The sequence below is a fragment of the Astatotilapia calliptera genome, chromosome 3 (genome assembly GCF_964374335.1).
Source record: "Astatotilapia calliptera chromosome 3, fAstCal68.1, whole genome shotgun sequence".
Classification (NCBI taxonomy): domain Eukaryota; kingdom Metazoa; phylum Chordata; class Actinopteri; order Cichliformes; family Cichlidae; genus Astatotilapia; species Astatotilapia calliptera.
The window spans coordinates 17792530-17816784 of record NC_137424.1 but is presented as its reverse complement, the minus strand read 5'-3'; the positions used below and the strand labels follow the sequence as shown (position 1 = coordinate 17816784).

Below are 24255 nucleotides of genomic sequence, written 5' to 3'. Positions count from 1 at the left end.
AGGATTTGTGCTTAATATAGTATTTCTGCTAAATGTAGTATTTATGCTTAATCATACTATTTCTGCTTTTCATAGTATTTGTGCTTAATATAGTATTTCTGCTAAATTTAGTATTTCTGATTAATTATAGTTTTTCTACTAAATCATAGTACAGTATTTCTGCTTTTTATGGGATTTGTGCTAAAACAAAGTATTTCTACTAAATGTAGTATTTGTGCTTAATCATACCATTTCTGCTTTTTATAGGATTTGTGCTTAATATGGTATTTCTGCTAAATTATAGTATTTCTGCCAAATTATAATATTTGTGCTAAAACATAGTCTCAATTTAAAATTACAATATTCATAGTTCATCACAGTGTCTCTGGTAAATCACAATATTTCTGCTCTGTTGTACTATTTTTCTAAATCATAGTGTTTCTGTAATGTTTAAGTATTTTTGGCTAAATATATTCTTTCTGTTATCTTATACTATTTCTCCTAAATTCTTGTATTTTTGAGAAGTTATCATGTTTGTGGTAAGTTACAATATTTCTGCTAAATTCTGCTATACTATTGTATTTCTGCCAAGTATTATGTTTCCTCTAAGATATTGCAGTTCTGCTAAGTTATTCCATTTTAGCAAACTTCTTTTGCTTCTGCAAAGTTTTTACAATTTCTGCAACTTTTCAGCTTTTTCAGCTAGTTTTTGCATACAGCTTCAGCTTTAAGCATCCACACTGCATTTTCGCAGGAAATGCAAATTTTTCTAGTTATTGTGTGGATGCTTTAAGCATCCACACTATTGAGTTCCTGTTTCTCTTTATTCTTTATTTTTATTATTATTATTCTTCAAGTTGCTTCCGTACACTTTTCGCCGTAGAACTACTTCCACAATTTTCAGCCGATTTTCACCGTTCAAATTTTAAACTATTAGGCTATTTTTGCTCTTTCCGGCTATGACTTTTGCTATTTTTAACTATTATACTTTTTAAAATATTCCACTTTTTTCCTTTAATTTGTCCCATTGAAATGAATGGGAAACTTCCAAAATTCTGCTAAAATTTGCTTGTTTTTGAAACTTAACTACTTCCTCATACTTTCACCTAGAACAACCATTCAAATTTTAAAATGTTCACAAATTATTGGGCTATTCAGGTATGATTCAGCTTTTTCAAATCTTTTACTGTTTTACTTTTATGCCTCTTAAAGTTTTGAGTTGCAAAATTGTGATTTTTCACAAAATACATGCGTTGTTATGGTTGCTATGCTCTTGGCTTCCAGTGTGCCACTGAAGCTTTTGCAGTCTTCTCTTCATGTCTGAACAACTGTTTGCTACTTGCTCAATTTTCACTCAACTTCCACAAATTATACATCAAAACGTAGGTATTTTTGCTGGCTTTCAGAAAATGTCACTATCATTGTTGTGGTATTCATAGAACTTTCGCAAATCTCCTCAGACTAACACAAGGTCAGAAAACTCTCCATATAAAGTCAATGGAGAGTTTGTTCAAAACCACCGCTGCATTTCTGTAATGAGAGGCATATTCGAATCGTCATATCTCCTTAACGAAGCAAAGTTAAGACATGAGGCTTGTCCCCGAATATCTTCAGACACTCCTGACGCTCACAATTCAAGAATTTCTTTCTCAACTATTACCGTTCTGAAATGAGTTGGACTTGTTTGAGGGTAGGAAATTCGTCCTTCGCTCAGATTTCTTCAGATTTCAAAGTCTGGAAATGAACCACTTTTTTCTCTCGTCATAACTTTTTGTTGGATTTCCACAGAGACCTGAAAATTTCCATGATTGTTCACCAAAGCCTGCTGTCTCTTACGGTGAAAGAATGATATTGATACTCCAAACAGATTTCAAGTTACAAAGCGTTGGTTGAGGGCAAGTCAAGGCAGTTTTTGCTTCGCTCTACTCAGTTATGGTGCATTAGAAGTCAAATATCTTTAATAATTCATATTTTAATGATAAATTGTAAACACTGGAAGATTCCCCCATGTCTTCTGAACAAAACGGTGTAAGAATGACCGTTCTAGCCCCTACGGTTAGGAAATTATGGTCATTTGTTTGAGGGGAGTCGTCACTATGAGAAATAGACTGCAATAATCCTGTGCCTCTCTCTGCTGCGTGTGTAAAAAGATGCACCTGTTTTGGCGGGAAAATGTAAACAGCCACTCTGATTGGTGGATTTAAATTCGGCAGCTCTCTACCTCTGTGTCTGTCTGTGTGTGTGTGTGTGTGTGTGTGTGTGTGTGTGTGTGTGTGTGTGTGTGTGTGTGTGTGTGTGTGTGTGTGTTTAGTGGGAGAGAGAGAACCCTACCCTTATTTGGCAGCATGTCATTGTAGGATTTAAATTGAATATAGTTAGACTGATTGACTGGATTAGAGCCTGTGTTTGTGTGTCCCTCTCTGCATTTCTGTTTCAGTATGCCTCCATATTTGTAATTTTGTAAGTTATTGCTATTCTGCTAAATCATAGTATTTCTGGTACTTTTCGGTACTTGTGCTAAATACAGTATTTCTGCTAAATTATAGTATTTCTAATTTATTATACTATTTGTGCTAAAACATAGTATTTCTACTAAATGTAGTATTTCTGCTTTTTATACTATTTGTGCTAAATTATAATATTTCTGCTTTTTATACTATTTGTGCTAAATTATAATATTTCTGCTTTTTATACTATTTGTGCTAAAACATAGTATTTCTACTAAATGTAGTATTTATGCTTAATCATACTATTTCTGCTTTTTATAGGATTTGTGCCTAATATAGTATTTCTGCTTTTTATAGGATTTGTGCTTAATATAGTATTTCTGCTAAATTATAGTATTTCTGCTTTTTATAGTATTTGTGCTAAAACATAGTATTTCTACTAAATGTAGTATTTATGCTTAATCATACTATTTCTATATATTTCTGCCAGGTCCCCAGGCAGCCAATCCTCTGTGAGGACTTAGACATTCAAATTTTCAAATCAGGGCCTGCACGGTTTCCCAGCCAATCATATAAGTGTCCTGAGGCATTCAAATTTGCATATTGGGGCCTTCATGGCTTCTAAGCCAGCCAATCATATCTGAGGGCTGAGGAATTCAAATCCACAAATCAGGGCCTGCACGGCTTCCCAGGCAGCCAATCATATATGTGGCCTCAGGCATTCAAATTTGCATATTGGGGGAATTCGTGGCTTCTAAGTCAACAAGTCATCCATGTCGTATATCTCTAAAAATTCACATTTTAATGATAAATTGTTAACACTGGAAGATTCCCCCATCTCTTCTGAACAAAACGGTGTAAGAATGACCGCTCTAGCCCCTACGGTTTGGAAATTATGGTCATTTGTTTGAGGGGAGTCCTCACTATGAGAAATAGGCTGCAATAATCCTGTGCCTCTCTCTGCTGCGTGTGTAAAAAGATGCACCTGTTTTGGCGGGAAAAAGTACACAGGCTCTCTGATTGGTGGATTCAAATTCAGCAGCTCCCAGGCTGACCTAGAAACTTACTTCTCTCTCCCTGTGCATTTTTTTGCTGATTTTTTCATTTAACAAGTATATTTGAGGGACCCTCAGCATGTTCAGCATTTTTTCAGCTGTCCATTTTGCTTTTCCAATTTTTCTGTTTAACTTATTACTATTATGCTAAATCATACTGTTTCTGCTATTTCATAAGATTTGTGCTTAATATAGTATTTCTGCTTTTTATAGAATTTGTGCTTAATATAGTATTTCTGCTTTTTATATGATTTGTGCTTAATATAGTATTTCTGCTAAATTATAGTATTTCTGCTTTTTATAGTATTTGTGCTAAAACATAGTATTTCTACTAAATGTAGTATTTATGCTTAATCATACTATTTCTATATATTTCTGCCAGGTCCCCAGGCAGCCAATCCTCTGTGAGGACTGAGACATTCAAATTTTCAAATCAGGGCCTGCACAGTTTCCCAGCCAATCATATAAGTGTCCTGAGGCATTCAAATTTGCATATTGGGGCCTTCATGGCTTCTAAGCCAGCCAATCATATCTGAGGGCTGAGGAATTCAAATCCACAAATCAGGGCCTGCACAGCTTCCCAGCCAGCCAATCATATATGTGGCCTCAGGCATTCAAATTTGCATATTGGGGAATTCGTGGCTTCTAAGTCAACAAGTCATCCATGTCGTATATCTCTAAAAATTCACATTTTAATGATAAATTGTTAACACTGGAAGATTCCCCCATCTCTTCTGAACAAAACGGTGTAAGAATGACCGCTCTAGCCCCTACGGTTTGGAAATTATGGTCATTTGTTTGAGGGGAGTCCTCACTATGAGAAATAGGCTGCAATAATCCTGTGCCTCTCTCTGCTGCGTGTGTAAAAAGATGCACCTGTTTTGGCGGGAAAAAGTACACAGGCTCTCTGATTGGTGGATTCAAATTCAGCAGCTCCCAGGCTGACCTAGAAACTTACTTCTCTCTCCCTGTGCATTTTTTTGCTGATTTTTTCATTTAACAAGTATATTTGAGGGACCCTCAGCATGTTCAGCATTTTTTCAGCTGTCCATTTTGCTTTTCCAATTTTTCTGTTTAACTTATTACTATTGTGCTAAATCATACTGTTTCTGCTATTTCATAAGATTTGTGCTTAATATAGTATTTCTGCTTTTTATAGAATTTGTGCTTAATATAGTATTTTTGCTTTTTATATGATTTGTGCTTAATATAGTATTTCTGCTAAATTATAGTATTTCTGCTTTTTATAGTATTTGTGCTAAAACATAGTATTTCTACTAAATGTAGTATTTATGCTTAATCATACTATTTCTATATATTTCTGCCAGGTCCCCAGGCAGCCAATCCTCTGTGAGGACTGAGACATTCAAATTTTCAAATCAGGGCCTGCACGGTTTCCCAGCCAATCATATAAGTGTCCTGAGGCATTCAAATTTGCATATTGGGGCCTTCATGGCTTCTAAGCCAGCCAATCATATCTGAGGGCTGAGGAATTCAAATCCACAAATCAGGGCCTGCACAGCTTCCCAGGCAGCCAATCATATATGTGGCCTCAGGCATTCAAATTTGCATATTGGGGAATTCGTGGCTTCTAAGTCAACAAGTCATCCATGTCATATATCTCTAAAAATTCCTATTTTAATGATAAATTGTCAACACTTGAAGATTCCCCCATCTCTTCTGAACAAAACGGTTTAAGAATGACCGTTCTAGCCCCTACGGTTAGGAAATTATGGTCATTTGTTTGAGGGGAGTCGTCACTATGAGAAATAGACTGCAATAATCCAGTGTCTCTCTCTGTGCTGCGTGTGTAAACAGAAGCACCCGTTTTGGTGGGGAAAAGTGCACAGCCTCTCTGATTGGTGGATTCAAATTCAGCAGCTCCCAGGCTGACCTAGAAACTTACTTCTCTCTCCCTGTGTGTGTGTGTGTGTGTGTGTGTGTGTGTGTGTGTGTGTGTGTGTGTGTGTGTGAGTGTGCGTGTGTGTGTGTGTGTGTGTGTGTGTGAGAGAGAGAGAGAGAGAGAGAGAGAGAGAGAGAGAGAGAGAGAGAGAGAGAGCGAGTAAGCCTTTTAATGGGATGATCTCATTCTAAGATTCAAATTCAATATATTTAGACTGGGTGACTGAATTGGATGTTGTGTGTGTGTCTCTCTGTGCATGTGTGTTTCCTTATGTGTACATATTTGTGATTGTGTGGCTGTTATAGATTTTTTTGCTGATTTTTTTTCATTTAACAAGTATATTTGAGGGACCCTCAGCATGTTCAGCATTTTTTCACCTGTCCATTTTGCTTTTCCAATTTTTCTGTTTAAGTTATTACTATTGTGCTAAATCATACTATTTCTGCTATTTTATAAGATTTGTGCCAAATATAGTATTTCTGCCAAATATACACTCAACAAAAATATAAACGCAACACTTTTGTTTTTGCTCCCATTCCTCATGGGATGGACGTAGAGACCTAAAATTCATTCCAGATACACAATATAACCATCCCTCCCAAACAGTGGTCACAAATCAGTCCAAATGTGTGGTAGTGGGCACATCTGCTATATTGAGGTAATCCATCCCACCTCACAGGTGTGCCACATCAGGATGCTGATCTGACATCATGAGTAGTGCACAGGTGTACCTCAGACTGCCCACAACAAAAGGCCACCCTTTTCTGCAACTTTTCAGCTTTTTCAGCTAGTTTTAGCAGACAGCTTCAGCTTTAAAGCAATTCAGAATTCATATGATTACAACCAATATGTATTGGAGTAAAAGAAACAAATGTGCAATGAACATGTCAGGAGTCGCTGTTAAAAAGTCTCATGGCAGTGGGGTTAAGGGACCTCCTGAACCTCTTGAGTCCTGCAGTGGAGTGAGATGAGCCTCTGCAGCTCCTACTGTGAGGATGCTTAGGCGATCACCAACACCAGCTCCTTGGTGTTGGTGTTCAGAAGAAGACTGTTCTTATTACTGCAGTCAGTTAAATAAATCTATCATAATAAAGTACATTTTAACATAATGACCTTGTGTTTATTTATGTCTTTTAACCATTATTTCAAATTCAAAGAATCCCATTTGAAACATTTATTAAACTTATAGAATTAAATTAAAAGTTGTTTTTTGTTGCAAAAAAATCTAGTATAATAATATTTAAATTTACATATATTTTCACGTTTTCCATGCCAATTTTGTGTAATTGCGGAGTTTCCCACTTTTCCCACTACTCGTGAATGCCTCCTTTTTTATGTCTCCGCCTGACTCCTGAATCTCCGTCCACTCTCAGCTCAATCCGTGCCGGTAAGTGCTGCTTCTCTGTCTCTCTTATCTGAAATGAAATGTCTATAAGCTGTATGAGGGATTTACCCAGTTGTTGTTAGTGACTTATGAAGCCAGTCGAAGTATAAGTCATGTTAAAGTAACACAATGGCTGCTTTTTTAGTGAAACGTTGTAATTTTACTATTTAAAAGGAGTGTTTGGTATGCTAGCCCTAAGTGCTAACGCCTAGCCTAGCTGCTATAGGCCCAGTGTGAAATTAATATGGTTCATTTGATTGTTTATTACAGTTATTGTGTTGTATTTGGTTCATTCGGTGTGTTAGTGTTTCTGAGTCTGTTAGGGAAGCTGAAGTTAGTTCTCTTCACAAATCAGTCAGTTAAAAACGACCTCATTCTTTCGGTTGTGAGGTAATGAGCCGTCATTTTAGAACCACTGATTAGCTGCTGAAGCAGCAGGGTCGGCAACTTCAAAGGAGCCATTTTACCGCCATTAGCTGTGTCCCAAAACGTCGGCTGCATCTTTCGGAGGACCCAGCTTTCGCGGTCTACGTGGACCGAGAAGGCTGTGAAACTGGACGGTCTAGCCTTCAGATTTGCGTCACCGCTGTCTCGCTGGAGTTTAATAAACTCGGCCGTCTGCTCCTTGCTATTTAAAATATAACTGGACACTGGCGTAAATTCTCGACCGTTTAACGTTTATTGAGCTGTGTGAAAATCCCGGAGGACCCACCGGATGGATTAATAAAGCTTTATTTAATCTAATAATCTAATAACTTTGATCTCAGCCAAACCGATTTACTCCAGAACAAATAAAACACAGAAAAAGGCAAACAATTACATTTTTAAGTTATCAGAGTGACTTGTATATCATGTTTAACCTGAGTAGCGAAAGAGCGGGGGTCTGAACCCCCCTCCCGGCTTGCCATCGAGCCGGTGGGTGACAGACGTCTCTGAAAACGTCGGCACACTTTTGCAAATATGCGATGTCTTGATAAACCAAGCAGATATTTGTAATTTACACCGCTACTTTCTCGCCTAAAAATATGTTAAAAGTTTATTCGGGGAAATGAAGGACTCATTTGTCGGCCGCATTTGAGACAGCCTTCGTCGACTGGCTGTGACATAATCGGCCTTCAAATGCGGCCTCCGGAGGATGCAGCCGACATTTTGGGACACAGCTTCTGACTGAAAGCCGGGAGAAAAAGAGTCACGTGCCTGTACCGGTGTGTTTTTGTGCTGTGGGTTAATTAACAGAAGGGAGAGAGAGAGTGAGGATGAAACGCATAATATAAGAATAATAACATCTCTTAACAAGAAGTTTTTTTTAATTAGTTAATTTTAGTTTTTTAGTTAAATTTTAAGAACTGTTTAACAAACACTTGTTTGTGCAGGTTGTTTTTTTTTTTAATGAAACCTACACCTGCAGCTCTGTTTAACTTCTCACTTTGTGAAAAACTAACGAAATATAAAAAAGTCCACCTTCAAATAAATAAAATGCAGCAGTGCACCATTAATATTATAAATATGATATGTAGATATTTAAAACAACAGCATATTAAATGATACTGTGTGCAGGTGATAATATTTTTAGGAAGCAGAATTTGAATGCAGAAGAACTCAAATGTTGAAGCCTACAAAAATAACATCCAAGCTTTCATTTATGATTGTTCATGCTTTGAAATTGTGATGTCAGAATTTGATAAAGTGTGCAGAGCTAGGTGTAGCAAATCATTGCTTATTAAATCTACTGTGTTATCTAATAGCACCAAACTAATAGAGCTATCACATAACTGAGAAACGTGTGTGGCTTATTACAAATGGATGAAACCACATTTTACCTTAATGAAGACAGTAATCTTTAATAAGGTGTAGAAAAAAGAGGAGAGTTGTTTGTTGCTGTGGTAAACAAAGAAGTGTACTGAATCTTTTGGACTACACAGAGTGATGCAGTATTGACTGTGATGCTGATTTGAGTTGTCTCATTCTGTATTTTTGTGCTTTGTCTTTTGTTACACAGAGTGAAAGAGATCTTTGGTTTTGCCTTTGCTGGTAAGTAAACAGTGATTGTAACTGAAGCAGTATGAACCTGGCATTGCGTAGCACATGTGGCAACTTACATACAGTAGTTTGACTTTTTGTGATATGTTTCCATTTACTGATTGGCAAAAACACAAAGTCAGGATTTATTACACGTAGCAGCAAAGTCCTCACACGGGACCTCTGACTGTCCCTGAAAATGTCCCTGAAGTTTAATAGCCCATTTATGTATGATTTCAATTTCTTATGGCTTATCAAATCCAAACATACAGCTAAATGTCAGTTGTTCATTTTCTCCTTATGTTTGTGGATTTAAGTAGCAGACAAAACAATGAAAGTGTTTTAGGGGAGTCGGTATAAGTGGTTGCTCAAACACTTAAGAGCTGCACAGTGATTGATTCATATTGTCTCTCAAATTCTGCTGATGTGTTACATTAAAGTCAGAACACTGTAGAAGTGTTTTGTACAGTTAAGCAATAATGAAAAACTAAGAGAACCAGAGGTGTGAGTGGACATTGTTAGGTACATTACAGCCAGTGTGTCTAATTAGTTTATCACTTATTTGGTGAATATGTGTTTTAAAATTTAATAGAAAAGTTGCCAAAAAGGTGACTGCAAAATACATAAATATTCCTAGCAACAGGTATAATGAAAGGGCTTTTTAGTGTAAAAATTTAAGACATTTAATTTTAATTACAAAACATGGTGCACCTCTGCTATTGTAACATGTCAATATTTAAAGGTATATTCATATCAGACATGATGAGGTTTTCTGTTGCTTCTGATTTATATAATTACTTTGTATCTAACATTTTGAAAAGTTTTGGCTTTCACACTTTACTAGTACTGACCTGTTGTAGAAAATGTTGGAGCCACAAAGCTTCTGTTTAGGAAATATTTGGTATATCCTGCACTTGTGCCAACAAATATTGGTGGCTATTCTTTTTACTTCTGTAGTAATGAATGCCTTTATTACACTTGCTATAGCCATGTGAGACGCTGCAGTTCATTTATCTCCTCTTTAGACTACAGTAAGCTCATAAAGCCTTAAATAAATTAAGAATTTTACTAGTTAATTTTTGTCACAGTAAATTGGATTGTGTGGGAAGAGGCTCAACAGTCTGAATCATCAAACAGTGATCTGATGAATTGTTTCCTTTCTCTAGACTGCTGATCTGATCGTCTCAAGTCTGGTAAGTAAAGGTGTCTGAGGTGCAATGGTGAGAAATGTTTCTCATTATAGGAGATTCAGTGTAGTGCTGTGAGTGAGCACAGCTATTGGTGATCATCAAAAGTCATCAAATCCTAGAAAAGTCTGTGTAAACATTTCCAGACCTACAGAGGTCGGTAGGTTATTGTAGCAGCGCATATTTTTTCACATTAGAGCAGCTCATGAACAGCAGTTTAGGTACAATTAAGTCTTCAAGTAGGGCCTTGTGGATTTCCAAAGCTTCTTTCTCTTCATTAAATTAAGTCACTGTCTGAAAACTGCTCTTTGAATTAGTCTTTTAATTAAAGATTTTGTTGATGACTGGAAAAAATCAAAAGCACAGATACAGCACTCATTTCTGTATTTTATGATTAAATGATCTACAAAGAAATTATCGTCATACTACATTTTTAATTAGGCCTTTAAATCGACCATTATAAGTGCGTCCTAGATTTAGTGGAGTGCTTATGGCTGTGCATTAAACATGTGACTGAAATATGTAGAAACTGCTTTGTAGGAACCATCCATCTCCAAATTTCTCATTTTGTCAAAAGTCATTCTGAGTAAAGTATTGTTTACTTTTATGTTAACGGATCTCAAATCCCTGTTTCTGTGTGCCCAGATATTATCATGTACTGTTGTCACAGGTACTTTGGGAATTAAATAACCTGTGATGTGGCATAAATTTTAAGCAGGTGGTCTGAAACTGTCTGCTCTAACCTCAATGTGTGGGTTTTGTTGGACCATATGATATTTACAGTAGGTTATTGTAGCAGCACATCTTGGTTTATAGACACTGTTTGTTTTTATTGTGTTAATAGAATGTAAAAATTTCTTTAGAACACTTCCACCACCATTTTTGAGCATTTTCAATCAGTTCAGTCCAATAATGTACTGTGGAACTCTTCAATATGTAAAGCCCTGTATGTACTGTATTTTTCGGATTATAAGGTGTATGCAGCTAACCAAATATTCAGACAACTCAAACTATTCAACTCATTCACAATAACTCTCAACATTTTTCACTGGTAACACAGAACAGTACACTCACTTTCTCTTTTCAGTCCTCTTCCACAAATCTATCAAATTCTTCATGGATTGATCGGTTTTGAAATCTGCTTCGTACGCATGTTTGTAAACAGATGCCAGGTCCTCATACACACACCATAATATTATGTTTAAGGACAATACGAATTACTCGGCGAGGCTCCTGACTACTGTAGCTGTAATGCTCCAACAATCCATCAAGCGCTGCAGCTTTGTAGCTTTCCAAAGTCATACCTAAAACATTTTGACAGATGTTTGAGCGCCGTGTAGCACATAAAATTGGGTTGAGGTCAGTAAGCACAGCCAGAATTAATACATAAGGTAAACTGTTGATTTTTGAGAAAACTAAAGGATTTCAAGTGTGACTTATAGTTTGAAAAATACTGGAAAGCCATGTTTATTGGAAATATGCCTAATTCCAGTCCCTTTTTGTCTTACAGGTGACCTGCTGCAGAAAACCCTCTCCCTCTATCTTTGACAAGCCATTAACAAGCAATTTCAGTCTGTCCTATCACTCTCCCTCTCCCTGCTCCATCTTTTTTGACAAGGGATTCTATCTTCTATCATTTCTCCGCCATGAACTCTATCTAATTTTGACAAGCATAAGCCCTAGTTTGACAAGAAACCAAGTTTGACAACAAACCAAGGTTGACAACAAACCAAGTTTTTGGAAATTGAAGTTATCGCAACTTCGACGATCTGTTTTCAGAAATCTGAGAGATCTCTGCTCTCACTGCTCCATCTTTCCTGTCGTTAAACTCTCTCATATCCACTCATTTTTTTGGAAATTACAAGTAAAAAGTTGAATATACAGTACAGTAGAACTCACTGTAGAAACTACTTACAGAGCCCTACATTTGTCATTTTAATTTTGCATTACACTTTGAAATAAACAGTGATAGTTTGGCTTACAGGTGCAATTACTTTGAGAAATTATATAAAATATACACCTCTTAAAGGTTTATTTGTAATAAGACAATCTGGTTATTTTGTAATATATACATTCAGACTGCTCTATTTAGATAAATATTAAATTAGATTCAAATACATTTTTCAAGTCTGTTTCACTGGCTATAACATTTGACTACAAGTTTAAACTATTATTATTTAAGGACAAACCCTTTTTTTGTCACTCAGTGTAAGTATTCAGTTACAATTGTCATCTAGAGGCTGCCCTGAGAACCCAGACTTCCTGTTTCCTGACTGCTGCAGAACATCCAGCTGAAGAATCCTCATCGCCTGTCATCTGATCACTACACCACCACAGCTCCTTATATTTGCTTTAGATTTTAGATATCTGAAAGATTTACACAAAGTCTACTTTAAAACTAAGAGTTTTATTATAGCCTGTTGATTGATTGTTGAGATTTATTCTGCATATTACTTCACAGAAGTATAGACCTATTCATTAACCAGTCTGGTTAAAAAAAAAAAAAAGTATAATATACAGTTTTTGAAAAAGCTACAATAAAACTTTTTAAAGATCTTTCAATAACTTTTATATTGAGTTTGTATTTAAGTCAGCCTTTTACATCAATTAAACAGTTATAAGAACACTTTACCATTTGTATAGTTTTACATTTATCCATTTAATAGAAACTTGAGGAGTTTTTCAGTGTTTACAGGTTGATTTTTGTATACATTTGTGTATAAATACATATAAGGTCCAGTTTGTACTTGCACAAAATGCCAAGGAAAGGTCAAAGGTCACAGTCCCAGAAGCTTAGATGGCAAAAGCAGAAGGAACAGGTAAATCTTTCTCAGACCGGTGAGCAGGTAAAGGTGTCTGTTACAAGTATTCCCAGTCCAGAAGTGCAGCTCAGCGTTCAGACAGCCGCAGTGTCTTATGCAGATGTGGTAAAGAGAGGTGTTTGCTCATCATCGGTGCCAAATGCTAAAGTACAGCAGGTAATCCAGACTGAACCCCAGCTAACTGTGCAAACGCAGCATGATGGAGAAGCTCCAGGACCGTCTCATGTACAGGTTACAAACAGTGAAAGTCGTCCACGAGTGAGTAGCATCTGTGCATCCCGAAGCCAGGCCAATGCTAAGTATGGAAAGTACCGGAATCAGCAATGCATGGCGAACAGTTTGGTTTTCCTGTCATTCTTACACGAGGATGAATTCATTACCAGAGCAGATCTTAACCGTGTGTTGGACAAAGGCCATGCCGTGTATTCAGATGCCAGAAAGAGGTTTGTGAACAGCGTGTTTCTAGCCTGTGATGAACTTCCCACTGTGATCATCAGCCGCAGACACGAGTATCAAGTCGACATGTCTCAGTTTGCTCTTTATGGCACATTTGACGGTACAGATCATCTTCCGAGCCTTGAACAGGGACTACAGTGTTTGGCTTCAGACATTTGCTATGCTTTGCTAGTCATGGGAGGAACAGCCATTGCAGTTTCCAGGCTGACTTCAGGTGAATACGCATATTTTGATCCTCACCCACGTAAGTCTACAGGAATGCCATTGTCGCTAGATGTAAGTGGTGGAACTGCAGTGATGTTAAAATTCACACGTCTTAACGACATGATTGACAGGATCAAATGCTTGTACCGAAAGTTTAGCATCGCACCAACCTGTACCTATGAGCTACAGCCAATCGAGTTTCACAGTCAAAACGCTCCTTACCAAAGAGATGCTGATCAAACCACCGAATACAAACGAACCGCTGCAAGTGTTCCAAGCGCAGCTTTAAATGAACCTGTCCATGAATTAAATTCCCAAACAACCACTGAGCAGACACGGAAAACTGTTACGGAGACTGTAATCACTGAAGTGACATCATCCAGGGTGGATTCTTCAGATGAGACAGCTGCTACTGAAAACAAGAATCGTGCTTCTGATTATTTACAGAAAGAAACATCTGCATCTTCTGTGAGAGAAACTCAGGTAGTATCAGATGCTGTTCCTCAGAATGATTCAAACACTGCCTCCTGTTCAACTAAGGCAACACAGGAAGTGCCACATAAAATTTTGAAACGTAATAAACAGGAAGCACAAAAAATGAGGAGAAGGTCAGTGGCCCAACAGAAATTACCACAAAGAAAGGAAAATCAGAAAAGGAAGGAAAGGGAGATGTACACTTTTGATGAAAGCTTTAAGGCAAAGAAAAGAAATTCCAGTAGAAAGTCTAATGATCCAAATCACAGACAGAAAAAGAGAGTATACAAAAATAATCTGTATAAAGTAAATGCTACATATAGAGAGAAACAGACAGAACATTTGAGAAAGATCTATAAAGAAAGAGATGATTTTAAGGAAAAACAGAAGGAGCAAATGAAAAGGCTGTATAGAGAAAGTGCTAAAATTAGAGAGAAAAAAAGGGAATGTGTCATAAGGACATACAAAGACAATCCTATATTCCGAGAAAAGCAGAAAGAACGTATAAGAAGAACATATAGAGAGTCTTCTATATTCCGAGAAAAGCAGAAAGAACGTATAAGAAGAACATATAGAGAGTCTTCTATATTCCGAGAAAAGCAGAAAGAACGTATAAGAAGAACATATAGAGAGTCTTCTATATTCCGAGAAAAGCAGAAAGAACGTATAAGAAGAACATATAGAGAGTCTTCTATATTCCGAGAAAAGCAGAAAGAACGTATAAGAAGAACATATAGAAGTTCTGTTGAATTCAGAGAGAAACATAAAGCCTGCATGAGGTCATATGTATATAAACTATATAAAGAAAGTGAAGAATTTAAAAAGAAAAAAATATCTTACATCACCAAACGTTATGGAGAAGAGAGACAATTTCAGCAACAACACAAAGAGAATATGAGAGAACGAATGAGAGTAAAATATTGGAACAGTTTTTCTTTCAAACAGATGCATAATATCAGATGTGCAATCAACATAAAACGAAAATATCGTCAGATGCATCGACCAGCTGAAAGTTTACAGTGTCATCCAGAGAACACTTTAATGAATGAGGCCATATCTCGTTTCAGATCAAACATTAAGTCAGCACCATCTTATGTTTGTACTGTTTGTCTAAAAGCTTCTTTTCCTAATCAGGTGAAAATCTGCAAAAGAGAAAATTACTCAAAACACCAGACTGTAGCTCATCAGTGTCTAACTGGTAAATTTGTTCATGTGTGTGATGAAGCATGTAATGATCACTGCAGCTTTCCCGTTGAGAGAAAAAAGGAGTATATCTGTCACACGTGTCACAGTTCCCTCAAAAGTGGACGCATGCCAAGGCTTGCTGCTGTCAACGGTTTAGAACTGCAGGATATTCCAGCTGAACTTTGTGATCTCAACATTCTGGAGAGACATCTGATTGCCAAATGCATACCTTTTGCTAAGATTATTCCACTTCCAAAGGGCAGACAGAGACTCATACGTGGTAATGTGGTGTGTGTACCATCTGAAGTTCAACAAACAGTTGACTCTCTACCGAGGCTCAGAAACCATTCACAGATAATCAGGATAAAGCTGAAAAGACGACTGTGCTACAAAGGCCATCAGCTGTTCCAGACTGTCACCTGGTCTAAACTCATTGAAGCCCTGCGTAAACTGAAACAAATTCATCCACAGTACACAGATATTGTTATTAGAGATGATGCATTGCTTTGTGATCCAACGTTACCTGATGATGACAGCAGTGATGAAGCCAGCATGGCAAGTGATGATTATAATGAAGAAGATTTAATGGAAATTGACAACTATGAAAAAGATGCCCTTTTGTGCGAAAACGAGTCTGAAATAGAACAAGATATTAATATGGCATCCTGTGATGAACAACCAGAGGAACAAAATCCAGAGGAACCAGAAAGTGATTTGAACAATGGAGGTTTTGCTCTAGAAAGTTGTCTGCAGCCTTTAGACATTTCAGAAGAGATTCTCTGTTTCAGTGATAACACATATTGTGTGGCTCCTGCAGAAAGAAACAATCCTGTTAGCTTCTTCAGAACTCCTCATTTGGAAGCCATGGCATTTCCTGTGCAGTTTCCTACTGGTCAGAATACACTGGATGAAAAGAGACGTCTCAAGCTCACACCAAGTGCTTACTTCAAGTCAAGGCTTTTCAACACTGATGCAAGATTTGCTAAAGACACAAATTACCTGTTTTTCTCACAGTTTGTCACTGAAATACATTTGGCTAATTCCAGCATGACAATACAGCTAAGGAAAGGTAAAACTATGACCAAAGATGGACGCAAAATCACATCAGGAATGTTACAAAGTAAGACAGAAGTAGAGAAGCTGGTAAGAAATAAAGATGCAATCAGATTTATGCAGCCACTCAGAGGAACTCCAGCTTACTGGCAGAAAACTACCAAAGATTTATTCAGTATGATTCGTCAAATAGGAACACCTCAGTTCTTTGTCACTTTCTCTGCTGCTGAGATGAGATGGCCTGAAGTGATTCAAGCAATAAAGAGACAGCAAGGTGAAGAGGTTGATTTTGAAGCCCTGGACTGGTCAGAAAAGTGTGAAATTCTAAGATCAAATCCAGTAACTACCATGCGAATGTTTGATAAACGTGTTGAGGCTTTGTTCAGAGATTTGCTTTTTTCTCCTGCACAGCCCCTTGGTGAGATCATTGATTACTTTTACAGAGTTGAGTTCCAGCACAGAGGTAGTCCGCATATACACATGTTGCTGTGGATTCGAGAAAAGGTAGAAGTAGATGTGGATGACGACCAAACTGTCTGTGACTTTGTGGACAGATACATCTCAGCTCAACTCCCTGATCCAGAAAAGCAACCTGAACTGCACAAAAAAGTCACTGAACTACAAAAGCACAGCAAAAACCACACAAAAACATGCTTTAAGAGTGTGAACTCTGGTTGTAGATTTGGGTTTCCCAAACCACCAGCCACAAGAACAATGATTGTGAGACAGGATGAGGATTCAGACACTGAAGCTGCAAAAGCCAAACTCAGACCTTTGATGAACCTGCTGAAGGAACCTGAAGCTGCTTTGCTCACCATAGAGCAGATTCTGTCACGATGCAACTTGACAATGAATGAGTATGAACAGTGCCTCCAGAACATAAACAAGAAAACAGCTCTGATTCTGAAACGTGACCCAAAGGACTGTTGGATCAACAATTACAACTCAGACCTGCTTGAAGCCTGGAACTCTAATTTAGATGTCTCATTCATTTTGAATGCCTATTCATGTGTAGAATACCTCTGTAAATATATAACGAAGAAAGAATCTGGCCTCTCTGAATACCTGAAGACAGTTATCGATAACTCTGATAAGAACACCGTCAATGAATGTGATGAAATGAGAGCTGTGATGCAGGCTTACTCAAAAAAGAGAGAGATCAGCGCACAGGAGTGTGTGACTCGAGTCTGTGGCCTAAAAATGAAAAAATGTTCCCGCAGTGTTGTATTTGTACCAACAGATGATAACCCAGTAAAAATGAGTCGGCCCATGAGCTTCCTGGAAAGCACAACACATGACAGCTGTAATATTTGGATGACAAGTTTGAGTGATAAATACAAATGCAGACCTGAGACCCCAGAATATGAGGAAATGTCGCTGGCTGATTTTGCTGCCCTGTGCCGGTTGGTGAGTGGTCCAAATGAAGGAAAAGATGTGCTTCCTCTTCTAAACCAGCTTGGATTTGTACAAAGGCGTAAGAATGATAAACCAGCTATAATCAGGTATTACCACTGTTCACAGGAAAAAGATCCTGAGCAATATTATGGTCGACTGTTGAGACTTTACCTTCCACACAGATCAGAGCAGGAACTGAAACCACAATGTTTCCAAACCTATCAGTCCTTCTACAACTCGGGTTTTGTGCGACTTCCATGTTCAGACCACAGTGAGTCTGTGAAACGGATTGTGAAAAGAAATAAAGACAAGTATGAGAAGAACTCTGAGGATATTGAGAGTGCACTGGAAGAGTTTGAACAAAATAGGGATGTTGTGATCGATGAATGGTGTAATCTGGCTCCTGAATCTGAAGTTGTGAGGCTGCAATGTGATGAGAATCTTCCTGAGAGACATTCTGATGATGAGAACGAACAGGAAAATGTCCCTGACTACAGTCGTCAGTCTGATGCTGTAACAGAGATCAGAGCCATCAGAGAACAACCTGCAGTAGATCCAGCCGTGGTACGTGTAATGTATCAGAATCTGAACCAGAAGCAGGCCTGCGTGTTCTATGCCATAAGAGACTGGTGTATTCAGCGAGTTTGTGGTTTGAACCCAGATCCATTTTTCTTCTATATCAACGGTGGTGCAGGAACTGGAAAGTCACATCTGATTAAATGTATTCACTCTGAAGCATCAAAGATCCTGAGCAGACTGCCTGCTAATGCAGAAGAAGCTGACATATCAAATCCAACTGTTTTACTTACTTCATTTACCGGGACAGCAGCTTTTTCTATCAATGGCTCTACATTACATTCTCTACTGAAACTACCCAGGAGTCTGAAACCACCCATTCAAGGACTTGGTAACCAACTGGATGAAGTCAGATCTGAGCTGATGAATGCAGAAATTATTGTTATTGATGAGATTTCAATGGTTTCAAAACCCCTTTTTGCCTATGTGGATGCAAGACTGAAACAAATCAAAGGCACTCAGAGACCTTTTGGTGGAATGTCAGTTTTAGCTGTTGGAGATTTTTACCAGCTGCCACCAGTGCGACAGTCTAAACCTCTCTGCGTTTACGATCCAGAACAGATTGACCTATGGCAGGAACATTTTCAGATGATCACTCTAACCGAGATCATGCGTCAGAAAGATGATGTGGCCTTTGCAGAGATGTTGAACAGGATTAGAGTCAAAGAAAAGACAGAAGAGCTTTCTCAGTGCGACAGAGATTTGTTGTCACAGGCTGTGACTGCACCAGAAGAATGTCCAACTGAGGTCTTACACATTTATGCCACCAACAAGAATGTGGAATCCCATAACACAGATACCCTGAAGAAGCTTCATTCAAACATCATAATCATCACTGCAGACGATTTCCAGAAGGATAAACGTACAGGCAGAATGGAACGAAGAGACAAACCATTTACAGGTGGGAGAAATGATTTACCCGACACCCTGAACGTCGCTGAAGGAGCTCGAGTCATGCTGACCAGAAACTTGGACACACTAAATGGTTTGGTCAACGGTGCTTTTGGCATACTGGTAAAGGTGGTGAGATCTGAAAATGATGGACACATAATCAAACTGGGGCTCAGAATGGACAACCGGCAGCCTATGAGACACAACCGCAGTGCTAATGCAGCATCTGATGATCTGGTTTACATTGAGAGAGCAGAGGAGAGTCTGAAGTTTAAAGGAGCGGTACGCAGACAGTTTCCTGTAAAGCTAGCATTCGCCTGCACAATTCACAAAACTCAGGGTCTTACAACACAGACAGCTGTAGTTTCAATGAAGAACATTTTTGAACCAGGTATGGCTTATGTTGCTCTCAGCAGGGTGACGTCTCTCAGTGGACTCTATTTGCAGGACTTGGATGAGAAAAAGATTTACTCCAATCCCGAGGTAACTGCAGCGCTCCAAACCATGAGACAAGCCAGCGTTGAGGAAATGATGCCTCTTCTTCAGGTCAGAGAAACAGCCAGCAGACTTGACACTCTTACACTGATCCATCACAATACGGAGGGTTTGCCATCTCACATCAGTGACATCAAGAGTCATCATGAAATGTGTTTAGCAGATGTTTTGTGTCTCACAGAGTCTCACCTCCAAGGCTCCTTTGTTGCAGACAGTCTTCATTTGGACGGCTACACCATGTTCAAACGCAACAGACATGTGTCCTACACAAACTTTCCTCACATGGCCAGCAGAAGTGGTGGGGGAGTTGTTGTGTATTTGAGGAATCATTTTCAGGTTCAGGTAAAACAGTATCTGCATAATGTCACTGATCTTGAGTTTTTAGTGTTGAAGGTTCAGGCTCCATTCCCTGCACTCATTGCGGTTGTGTACAGACCCCCTGACTACAGTTTGACACCATTCATGCAAAACCTGGTAAGTCTTTTAGATTCCCTTGAAATCATGGACTGTCACCCAATCATTGTGTGTGGAGATTTTAATGAGAACCAGTTGCAGAGTGGAAGAAAACAGATTCTGGAGCAGTTTCAGTCTAGAGGGTATTCACAGCTGATCTCTTCTGCCACTACAGACAAGAACACCCTGCTTGACCTCATTTTTATTTCTCAGCCACAGAAATGTCTGCAGTCAGGTGTTCTGAGGACATATTACAGTTACCACAATCCTGTCTTTTGTGTCCTGTCCTCGAGCCAATCATGAAGTCGTCTGGTGAGTTTTGAAACAATTACAGATCATGTTTGTTACAGATTTTACTGATTGTAGAGTATGAAAAATATTTTTCATTGGAAAAAATTGTCTTCCCTACTCTGTCTGTAAGAAGACCCTTTCTTATTGCAATGTTATTAATCATGTCACCAAATCATGGCTGTACTTCATGCAGAGCCGGGAGATCTGCTTTCTGTTATCATGCACCTCAGATCTGAAATATACTGCATTAAACGGACATAATTTATTTTTTATTCTCATGTTTTAAATGACTAAATCTACTTATACATTTTTTCATGGATGTTTATTGTCATCTCCTTTTTTGATACTTTTTTTACTCTGACGTATGTATCTCAACAAACGAGATCTTCCCCTCCAAGATGCTTTCAAATATGAAATAGTAAATAAATAAATCCCAGATAAATGCAGGTATTTATTATGGGTCACGTGAATAAATACAGACAATTATATTTTCTTGATTATAGTAAATTTTGTAAAATCAAATGTTTTTGGGATGAATGAGGTTTTGCTTATCATGTTTTACAGGTAAAAAATGTTAAAAGTTTTAAACTATCTTTAGGCTACCAGAGATGTCTATAATTATACATTATGTAGAGAAAAACATTTTCACAGCTTACAGAATTTGTATAAAAACTGATTTAGAAGTACATGGAAAGTTTCTGCATCCATTTTCTGACTTGGCCTTTATCCGGGTGGGTTTGGGTTTGGGTGGATAAAGGCCAAGTCAGAATTCTCTGAGCAGCTAGAAAAAGCTGCTAATAAACAAAGACATCAGAAAGCGGGGGCTTTAGGTGTAGCCCCCGCTTTCTGACGCACTAATTAGATTTAGTAACTGACACCCCATACCAGCATTATATAGACACTTGGGGGCAGAGATGGGTGGGTGGGGAGGGTGGGTGGGTGGTGTTAAAAGCACTTTATGTTTTGTAGATGTATTTTTTTCAGACAGGGCACACACAGTCCTGTTTCCTTTGTGGGAAAACCTTCAAACTTCACCATCCTCAGCTGAAACAACAACATCTTAACACCATCTTCATGAACTGCTGAGCCAAACCTGATCCATCAGTGCTGGACTGCACAGATAACTACATGCCACACAGAGACTGCTGTGTTATGAACTGCCATACCAGTATGTCTTCAATGGAGAAGATGACACACCCATCACCTGACCTCCTGCCTGATCTGGAGACCATCATGATGCTGCCACACTACACACCTCTGAGACCATGAATGATGACTCCTACTGAGGAAACTGTATTTCCTGTCAGAGATGCTCAGTGATCCTCAGAGCAGAGAGAGGTATGATTCTTTATCTTTGATAAAAAAAAATGTCAGTGTTTTTAATTCAATTAATATATTAAAATCCTGTTTAGTGCATAAATAATTCCACACTCAAATGATTATACTTGTTGACACTTTTTGAGTTTTAATTCACATTATGGATTACAAATCTATGCTTTTTCTACTCTGTCTCTCTGTGCAGGTATTGCTGTCTTTTGAGTTCTTCAGTGTCCCAACTGGGACATTCAAACCTCATTGCAGAGCTCATGTCTTTCCTCACCATCATGCGAGTGTGAGATTGCTCTGGATTCTGGTTATGTGGCCTGCAGCACCTATAAGGTATTTCAACATTGTTCATTGTATAACTTATTTGTAGTTTTTAGGCCTTAACACAAATAAAATGTTCCTTTTTCTGTATTTTTTAGAACAAGCTCATCCAGTGTGCCTGCATTCCAGCTTCTTAGACTCTACTCAAGTGGACAGAGTATCAGTGTTTGGCCACTCTTACAGACACCAACTTCTGTCAACTCACTGCTACTGATCAGGCACCTCACTCCAGGAAGACAGAGGGCTGCAAGCCTGTCATCGTTTCCAGTGTGACTTTGCATTCTTGGGGTAGCATCAGATTTTTCCCACAAATATTCAACGGTAACACTTATTTTGAGCTTATTTATTAAATCAAAAGGCTTCCATTGTGTAAATTATATTTGATATGTTTTTGTCTTCTTTTAGATTTAGATGCAGTGATCGGATGTGCTGGAGCTTTGTTAACTGCGTGGAAAACATCTGTTTGTGATGGTATTTAAAGTGAGGCTTTAAGGTGACAGTTTCCTTGTGATTTCAGTCCTTTTACTAAACAAAAACATTTTTAATTAACATATTATTTTTTTTAGCAGCACATCATTGTTCAAAGGTAAATAGAGCCACATGTCACACCAACAATGAATTTTTGCCTGTGTTTGTGTCACCAGATTTTACAAACAATATCGGATATATAAAACTGAACTTTGGATTAATGTGCACATATATTGTTTTGTATTTTTGATTGTTGAATAATTATGTTGTAGAAAAACCACAATCTATTTACCCAAACAACGTAACTTGTTTGGGTAAATAGTGAATTACTGTAATTTTAGTCTATAAGTATAGCAACCTGAATTCATACAAACACACAGCTCTAACTCTTGAATTGTAGGCTGCACAATAATGATCATTTGATTACTATGGACATTTAAATCAGAATCTATTGAACCATTACACATATTCTTTATAGAGATTACACAATCTCAAAAAAAGAAAGTGTTTAAGAGGATAAGTAAAGAAAGCTTAAAGTGTGTTTGTATGAATATTGTCTTAGTATGGGGTGTCAGTAAGTACATGAGTATAGAATAGGTGTAACAGTGGTTTTCCACATCTGTGCTTAGACTGCTCTAAAACAGCGGTCCCCAACCCCAGGGCCTCGGACCGGTACCGGTCCGTGAGTCGTTTGGTACCGGGCTGCGAGAGTTGAGGCTCAGGTGTGAAATGTATAGTTTTCAGGATTTTTATCGGTTTTCAGCGTTATTTTGTCATCGTTTTATCGTTAACTCGGTTTTCCTGGGTCTTTTCACGTGTGTTATGAATAAATCTTCTTTTTTTCGGTACCGGTACTAGTTTTATTTTGTTGTATTTATTCGCGACACCTTATAGGCCGGTCTGTGAAAATATTGTCGGGCATGAACCGGTCCGTGGCGTAAAAAAGGTTGGGGACCGCTGCTCTAATATATATATTGATAATGGGTCAGACATATAGTTTGACCCATTAAGTCTGTTTGAAAAGTTCATGAAGGTCTCATCCAGTGCTATGTGTTTCTGTTTATCATTTTATGAGGTCACACAGCTGACATGAGTCAAAGTAGAACCATAACATTCATGTTAATGATTCTACTGTTTACAGCTTCTTCATGATGACTTTCATCCTGGTCACAGTACTATGTGAAAAGCTGTAAGAGGTAAAGTTAACCCAAATATTATCTGATCATAAGTCACTCTCTAACATTGATTATTTTTCAATATAATTTATTCCCCAACAATGTTCTTTATTTTATCCCTGTTTCTTTAAATATGCACATCAATTGTTCAGCTGTGTGACTCTCCATACCTAAAATATATCACAATGTGAACTTCATTTCAACAGTATTCCTTAGTTTGGTACCATATTCATCATCAAATTAGGAAACTGTAAACTAATTGAAAAAAGAAGCTTTTGAAAATTTTAATGTGGCATTTGAATATGTTGTTTATCCTTGCCACACGGTATGTGCAAAAAACTCCAACAAATCAGAAAACATATTTTGTTTCTCACTTCCCATGTATAAATATATATATATGTATATGTATAAATTTTTAAAATAGCCTGTGAACATAAACATGGCAAACAAGGATATGTTCACAATTCCAACGGATGCTTCAATTGTTGGACAGTGGATACTGGACTACCTCACAGAACGCCCACAGTATGTGATGACACAGGGCTGTGTCTCTGATACACTGTCTGCAGTACGGTGGCCTCACAGGGAACTGTGATGGATCTGTTCCTCTTCACCTCCTAGACTGCAGACTTCTCCATCACCTCCCCACGCTGCCACCAACAGAAGTTCTCTGACAACTCTGCCATAGTTGTCATC

The 24255-nt window shown here is 38.0% G+C and overlaps 1 protein-coding gene and 1 long non-coding RNA gene across 3 annotated transcripts in view; both read left to right on the top strand.

Annotated features, from left to right (window-relative positions):
* Window positions 1-24255, top strand: part of LOC145425228 (protein TANC1-like) — a 192904-nt gene that overhangs the window by 125188 nt on the left and 43461 nt on the right. The window lies entirely within an intron of this gene.
* LOC145425262 (uncharacterized) lies at window positions 6704-14552 on the top strand. The gene is made up of 4 exons (XR_013905917.1): window positions 6704-6771; window positions 8768-8799; window positions 9954-9980; window positions 11485-14552. It is a non-coding gene; the product is annotated as an uncharacterized LOC145425262 (long non-coding RNA).